Below are 7,908 nucleotides of genomic sequence, written 5' to 3'. Positions count from 1 at the left end.
TAGACCTGTAATTTTACATGAATGCAAATGACATAACAGTACTTGTGTAGGTATCTGATCATGGGAAATCGAACTCAACTCCTAATTCCCTTCCTAAGTCAAGAAAGCTAAGTTCTTAAACACAAACAAGCTCTGGTTCAAGGCAATGTATCCCTGACATACAAAGGAATTGTGATTTTAAGCTATTGTATTTCCGCTTCTTTAGAAGTTTTAAGAAGACCATTACAATGGGTAAGTAAGCATATCCTTCCAACCCAAACTAATTTGTGAAAGAAGAAAAGTTTGCAATTAATAAATAATACAAGATAATAGACTCTTTGTTTCAAGGAAAGAAGTGAAGCAGTAAACTGTTACACGATTCTTTTAATAAATGATGTAGCGTTGCCTTTGTATATAATTAGTGACGCCATGAAATTTAATTTTCAAGGATGATGTATAATATAAATATTCACAATTTATATTCTGTCAGCATCAGAAACTCAAATCATATTGAAACGTTAACAACTATACAAAAAACCACTTCAACAAAATGCAAATTAAGGTAAGCAACTTTCATTAGTTTATTATTAATATTATTATAATTATTATTTTCAAGAATTAATATTATAAAGCTTTAATTTATTAAATATTAATACAATACTTATATACAATAATTAAATACTAATAACATCTATCTATTAAAATGCTACAATAGCAATTAAGAGCGCCTGAGCTCCAACCTATAACTTTGGCTTTCAAATCTCTCATTTACGGTTATGTATGATTTCACGTTTAATAGAGACAAACATTTTGAGCATTTGTACTTTAAATAGTCCAAATTTTTTAACTATATCTTTTTTATAAAGTTTATGATATAAAATTATTGTTCAAAGCCTTTGTATTTTAATAAGCCTTCTCTAAAATCAATGCATGTGAATTGTGCTTCCACCTTCCGAGTTCTTTTAAACTATATGTTGAGGACGTTTATATGTTTGTGGTCAATCCTTTCGACAATGAGATCTCGGAAACTACAGGCTCTAGAAAGATGACGTTTGCACTGATCAATTGGAAATTTTGCGTAGATTGTCCAGTTCTAATTGAATATTTTAAAAAATCATGGCCATTATTTCTTTATTACATTTTTTTAGGGTGCATTGGAAGCGTTGAAAATAAAAAAAAAAAAAATAAAGCATTATATCCTATATGTTATATATTCCAACACCACAATGTTGTATATTGGGGTTGTATACAGCTCAGGCATTTGTTCCATGGCCAAATAATAGTGAAAAAGGAATGATAACCACTTCTCGAGTCTAAGATAAATCTTTATGTTTTGAGTGTTTTGCCCAATGAACACCATATATAACTGACATTATAATTAATTGTATATGTAATATATTTGCTTATTACATACTGCATGCAAGAAGAAAGAACACAATGGTCATACATGAATTAGAAACTCCAACCGGTAGTAGGCTCAAATCTTGAAAACGGTGCGAGATATTGAGAAAAATAATCGAAAAAAATCTCCCCTTTATGATACCCCTTGCCGATTTGTTTTAAAATCAAGACGTGTTTCACTTGTGTCTGTAAAGGGACATGTACATATGTTGTGAGAATTGAGAAGGAGATTTATGCTCATATGAGAATTATGCCTGTGTAGAGAGCGCAGGTTCAGCTAGTCTATGTATTAATATGCTGGATTTATATGTTTGTCCGCAATCCTTTCGACAATGAGATCTTAAGAACCACAAGTGCTAGACTCGTGCCGTTTTCGGGTGGTGCTGTGGCTCTGTGGTAGAGCATTCACCTCCAGTGTTTGGGGTTCCTGGTTCAATCCCAGCTCGCGCCGTATGAAATTTCTGGTGGACAAACACTGCGCTCGTGGATTTTCTCGGGGTTCTCCCGTTTCCTCACACTTTCTTCATTCCACCATTTCATTCATTTCTTATCATCACCGTCTCCTTTAGCCTAACCGCATAACAGTTGGACGTAAAATTAAAAGATTTAATTTCATTTCATTTCATGCTGTTTTCACTGGTCGACACCAAATTTTGTGTAGATTGTCCAATTCTCATTCAAATTTTCAAAAAACGGGCCGTCGTTATTGATCTATTAAACATTTTAGGGGACGTTTTGAGCCGATAAGATTAACATTGTTGCAGGCCGAAACTATGATGTTAGGCAACCAGTAGAGAAGTTACGTATGGCGGGTTGACGGACATTGAAGGCTCTTTGCTTAAATCTGAATGGCAAAACATATTGCATGATGGCAACTTCAAAGACCTCAAGAGACGCAAAGAGGCGTACTCAGAGGGATATGGATTTAGTAGAAAAAAATATTTCCACCTGACATCGTGTTACTTCTACAAATTTGCTACAAATTCACTCCAACATCTACACATAGCAATTATCTTCCTTTGTGACTCTCCTATTCTTTACTTGTGTGAGTAAGGAGACATGTACAGTGGGAAGGAGATTCATGGTCATAACAGAACGATGCACTGAGTAGACAGCGCAGGTTCAGCTAGTATATATATTAAAATGCTAACTTTATATGCTTGTCTTCAATACTTTCGACAATAAGATCTCGAAAACCACAAGTGCTAGAAACGTGCCGTTTTCGCTGACCGATTCCAAATTTGGGGTACATTGTCCAGTTCTAATTGAATATTTTAAAAACGTGGCCGTTATTTCTTTATTATTTTCTTTAGGAGTACACTGGAAGTGTTGAAATTTTAAAAAAGGTAAAGCATTGTATCCTATGTGTTATACATTCCAACACAACATTGTTGTACATATGGGTTGTATATCTCTCAGACGTTTGTTTCGTGTCCAAAAACTGAAAAACGAAGGATAACCATTTCTCCAGTATAAGATGGATATATATTGTTGGGAATGTTTTGCCTAATGAACACCATATATCACTTGCATTCTAATTAATTGTATATGGAACGTATTTGCTTATTACATACTTCATGCAAGAAGAAATGAAACACTGATCATACATAAATTAGAAACTCCAAGCGGAAATAGCCTCTCGGAAATCTTGCAAACGGTGCAAGATATTGAAAAAATAATCGAAAAAACTCCCCTTTATGATAACCCTTGCCGATTTTTATCAAGACGTCTTTCATTTGTATATGTATAGGGATATGTACACGTGTTATGACGAATGACAAGGAGATTCATACTTACGTGTGAATGATGCGCTGTGTAGAGAGCGCAAGTTCAGCTAGTAAATTATTAAAACGCTTACGTTATTTTCCGAACGAGCCTCGATTTGCTTCCTTATTATACTCCAGGATTTAGTGATAATGGCTGACTGAACTGTTTGATCGTGAGAAGTGAAGTGCTAAGTAAAGGGAAAGGCAGTTCATTGTGTATTAGGAAAGCTAGAAAAGAAGTCTAAACAAGAGCCTTGAAGCAACTATGCTGTATCCAGTTGCCTTTGCGCTATGTGGCCAGGCTAAACCATTCACAAGCACGATCATTATTATTATTATTATTATTATTATTATTATTATTATTATTATTATTATTATTATTATTATTATTATTATTATTATCATTATTATCCCTAGCAATATACACAGTAAGTTAAACAGTGGGAAACGGTAGAATACCGAATTACCAACGTGAGTCCTACGTTGTGATTGGAGCTTTGACAAGCATTTTCCAACCAATCTAACTTACAATGAGATACGTATCAACGGTTCAAAAGTTCGGTCAGGAGTATGAAACAAAATATTCTAGTTTGATGTCCCACTATTATTCTGTGTAGACTAAAGTAAACGATGATGTCGAAAAATGAATGAGATGATGGAATGAATTAAGTGTGAGATAACAGAAAACTCCCAAATCAAACCAAACTGAGATAACTCACACGCACATGATGTTTGTTCACCGCAAAGCCTACTTGGCGCGATGTGGAATCGAGACCTCACACACCAGAGGTAAACACTCTACCATTTGAGCCACCATGGCCCTCCCTTTATTAATCGAGTGTCTCTGTTGGCTTATTTATTGTTTTCTGCACTTACATTCACCTTGTTACATTCTCTAGTCTCATAAGCATGCAAAATGGCATTGTAAATGTTCTAACGTTAATAGGTACGTATAAAAGAAAAAAAAGATCATGATCCTATATCTAAGAGACTATATAACTAATTTTGTCTCAAAAATATATCGTATTTTAATGATTACATCCCCTGAATCACTCCTTTGAATTTTTAACTGATACATGATTTTCTCACTATGTTTAATTCAATTCATTGAATATTCATTTTGTTTCTATTTTTTTCAATCCCTGGTAGCATATTTTAAGTTATACTTTCTTTTTCCAGGCTGTAATTTTGTTCGTTGCCGTTCTTGTATGCGTTAGTATGGCATATCCTTATCCAGGTGTAGTACCTCAAAGTGGAGTAGCTGTACCTGTGCAACAAAAGCAACCATCCGAAGCGAAAGGCGAAGATCTCAAAGGAGATAATACATTTGGCTTTGGATACTCCTTTCACGGTATGTAAACAAAAGAAGGAAACAATATAAGTGAATGAGGATTTAAAGACAATTCATGGTAAATGTTTACAAGAGATTGGTACCTCGTTTAGCAATTTGATACAAACCGAACTGAATATTCATTACTTTAAGAAAAGCGTATTGAGAAAATTGCTTGGTTGATTAATTTGAATTTTAGTGTCTCATTCAGGTCTGAGACCTACCTGAGGCGTGGATCTACAACTTAACGTGGGATCCAATTCATGTGAGTTTCCATCTGGAATCAAACCCGAGTCTTTCCCACAGTAGAAGATAAAGATGGAGCAAGGTAGATAATGAAAAAGTTGTAAATACGGATAAATGAAAAACTTGATTAATTATATACTATAAATCTCAAGATAAATATATGTTAGGTTAATTATATATTTATAGAAAAAACTGTTACCAACTGTAGTAGGAGCAGCTCAAGAATTGCAGTTGGTGTCTAAAGCTCTGTTTTTTCACTTATTCTACTTGGTGACACGGGTGATTGACTTTCTGCAGTTGCTGTTAAGTCCGATCGACTAGGCTGAATTCGCTCATTGAATTCTGCTAAATTATTTCAACTCTGTCGACTTATTCTCTTCAAGTCGATTCGAAATCGACCTGCAATTTTAAAGATATACTAGAACAGTAGTTCTAATATGTATCAATTTAGTCCGTAGTTCGGCAATTGTAATTTTAAATTTAATTTAACTTACGATTGCTTCTATTGCGGCTTCTCTAGATGCAATGTCCCTTACACACTAGCTTACCTTATAGCATTTTAAAAATAATATCACATAACTTTCAATTAATTGATAGTCGATTTTTTTCGCACATTTGATCAGTTGGGTGATACTGCCGAAGCGCTGTTTACGAGGTTACCTGAACCAAACAGAACATCTGTTCAATTGAATGACGATGGACGAAAGAAAACCGACAAAATAAGCGTAGTGGCAAAGCATATATGACGAGTTCAGTACACGAGGAAATCTAGTCCAATTTTTGACATTGTGAACATATTTCATCTTTAAGATATTTTCTGAAGCTCCTTCTAGAGCTTAAATGACGTCCAAATATTCTACATGACTCCTACAATGTGAAGCCCCTTCGAGAGCTTAAAATATGTTCAGATATTAAATGAATTTTACAATGAGAAACTCCTTTCAGAGCTTAAAACATATCCAAATATTCTGAATTAACCGTACAATGCAAATATGCTTTCAGAGCTTAAAATATGTTCAGATGTTGTAAATGACAATTACAATGTCAAAAACAGTTTTCACTTTTGCATGTAGTTAAGCATGCTGTACAAATGGTGTATAGAGGGACAACTTCTTGGAGACAACGAGTAGTGATAATAAATGAATGAATCGTTCAAGTATATGCAGTAAAAACACTTTATAGATGATAAAATGTAGAATTTAAGTTAATGTACTTTTTTTTATTTCTTTGCAGCCTTCCCCTTCTTCCCATTCTGGGGTTAAAATAATACACGTGAAAGAGGAAGAAGAGAAACCAAAGAAAAACTGGTTTCAGAAGTTTATCGACCATGGCATCCATTTTCTATATAATGTGTTGTATGGAATATACGTAGTTGTAAAATGATTCTTCAAATGCCTCCAACATATTAGTAATTAGTATTGATAAGTTCAATTTGTTATGTAGATATTGCATTAGTAACAAAAAAGTAAAATAAAATAAATGCACCTGCAATATTTATACTATCATTTTATTCATTTAAAGCAAACTAATCTATTGCAGTTTGAAATTATTGAGATGTACAGTTTATTTTATATGAATTAACTGTCTTAAGAAATCTACAGTAGTATACGTATTGGAACACTGATAGTACTGTGTAATGAAAGAAAGATAGGACAGGAAGACACACTTTCTTCATTAATATACATCGGTTTACGTAGTACTTCAATGTATCCAACACCCTTATTATTTAGATAATTTATACAAACTAAACCAATAATGCCTACCTGGAAGGGCCATGACTAAGGTTAGAACTGTTAGGGCCAGTTTTAGTACGAATAAAGGTGAAAACGTACTCAACTGAGGCGAGAGAAAAGGGGCAAAAAAATATATATATTTCCCTTAGGTATTATATTTTGACAACCACTCTTTTATCTAATTAAAAACAATATAAACTAAATATTACATTCATTTATTCACTAATACTACACATCTACAACATATTAGTTGTCGCCATTGGCGTATTTAGGGGGGGGGGCTTCCAGGCTTAAGCCCCCTCGAATTCTTACTTACTATAGTAAAGTAAATGAAATATTTTGCACAATTTTCACATTTTCAGGCAAAGCCCTCCCGAAAGTTAGCAATGCCTCTCCCCGAAACAAAATCGTAAATACGCTACTGGTTGTCGCCACAGAAAGAAAATACGTAAAATATACACTTAACAACATTAAGCATTTCTTAAATTATTAAATGTAAGCGTGCTTCTTTTTTTATTTTTATCCCTTTTCCAGATACTAAAACTTCTTCATAAATCCATAAATAATGAAATTTCGTGATGATTTTGAAGTTTTGCTGGCGTCTACTATTAATCCAATGTTCTCGGGATTGCTGCCAGAGTGAACGAGTGCCAGAGTTTTACTGCTGTATGATAACGAAAGCTCAGCACAGCAACATTCACTCTACCAGCAATCCCGAGAACGTCGGATTAAAGTGAAATTTCATCTTCATTTGAAATGACAATGTAGATGTGGCTAATTCGAAACGTTGGAATTTCTCTAAACACTAACCTGAAGCTTTCTTTGTCGAAACCAGTTAACTATGGGCTTTCAGAAGTAAATAGTAAGTTGTTCTTTGTCTAAGTTATTAATGGCAGTCGTCACTTATTTATAACTGTACATACAGAACACTCTATCTCTAAATCTTGAACTTTCTCTGGTAGAACACGTTTGAGCGATTTTGAAAATTTTACCTGTCAGATCCACAAGAAGCACAAATTGCTCCATCTTGTTAAGATTTCCAAACAAGGAATTGGACTCTTAACCGAAGCTGTTCGAGCAATTTGGAATAAAAAGTTAAAAGGTACAAATAAATGAAGAGGAAAGAAGAAAGATAGTGCCGGAGACAAATTAAGGAAATAAACGGATAAAGGACCCCTAAAAGGAAAAAATGTTCTGAAAAATTATTTCTTTTCCCAACTGGAAACAGCATCTAACACATCGGGTACTTAAGGAAGAGTTCGAGTTTGCTCTTAAACACACACACACACAAATTGCACCTATGAATCGTCACTCTAAGTGATGATATAACTTTGAGAGTTCTGTCTGAAGTCAGGTTCTCTTTGACGTATCCAAGCATGATCAGGTAGACCATTAGGACAGGAGGCAATCTCTTCGTGAGTTGTTTAATAGCAAACTAGAAATAAATTTGGCC

General features: G+C 34.1%; 1 long non-coding RNA gene across 1 annotated transcript; it reads left to right on the top strand.

Moving 5' to 3' along the window:
* The first annotated feature begins 474 nt into the window (after nt 1–474).
* Nucleotides 475–6,207, top strand: LOC145691613 (uncharacterized). The gene is made up of 3 exons (XR_014132428.1): nt 475–541; nt 4,326–4,497; nt 5,956–6,207. It is a non-coding gene; the product is annotated as an uncharacterized LOC145691613 (long non-coding RNA).
* Nucleotides 6,208–7,908: the final 1,701 nt, after the last annotated feature.

Source organism: Thermobia domestica, chromosome 8 (assembly GCF_964235325.1).
Source record: "Thermobia domestica chromosome 8, izTheDome1.hap1.1, whole genome shotgun sequence".
NCBI lineage: Eukaryota > Metazoa > Arthropoda > Insecta > Zygentoma > Lepismatidae > Thermobia > Thermobia domestica.
Note: the sequence above shows the minus strand (reverse complement) of the source record. Positions and strands in the feature narration are given on the sequence as shown.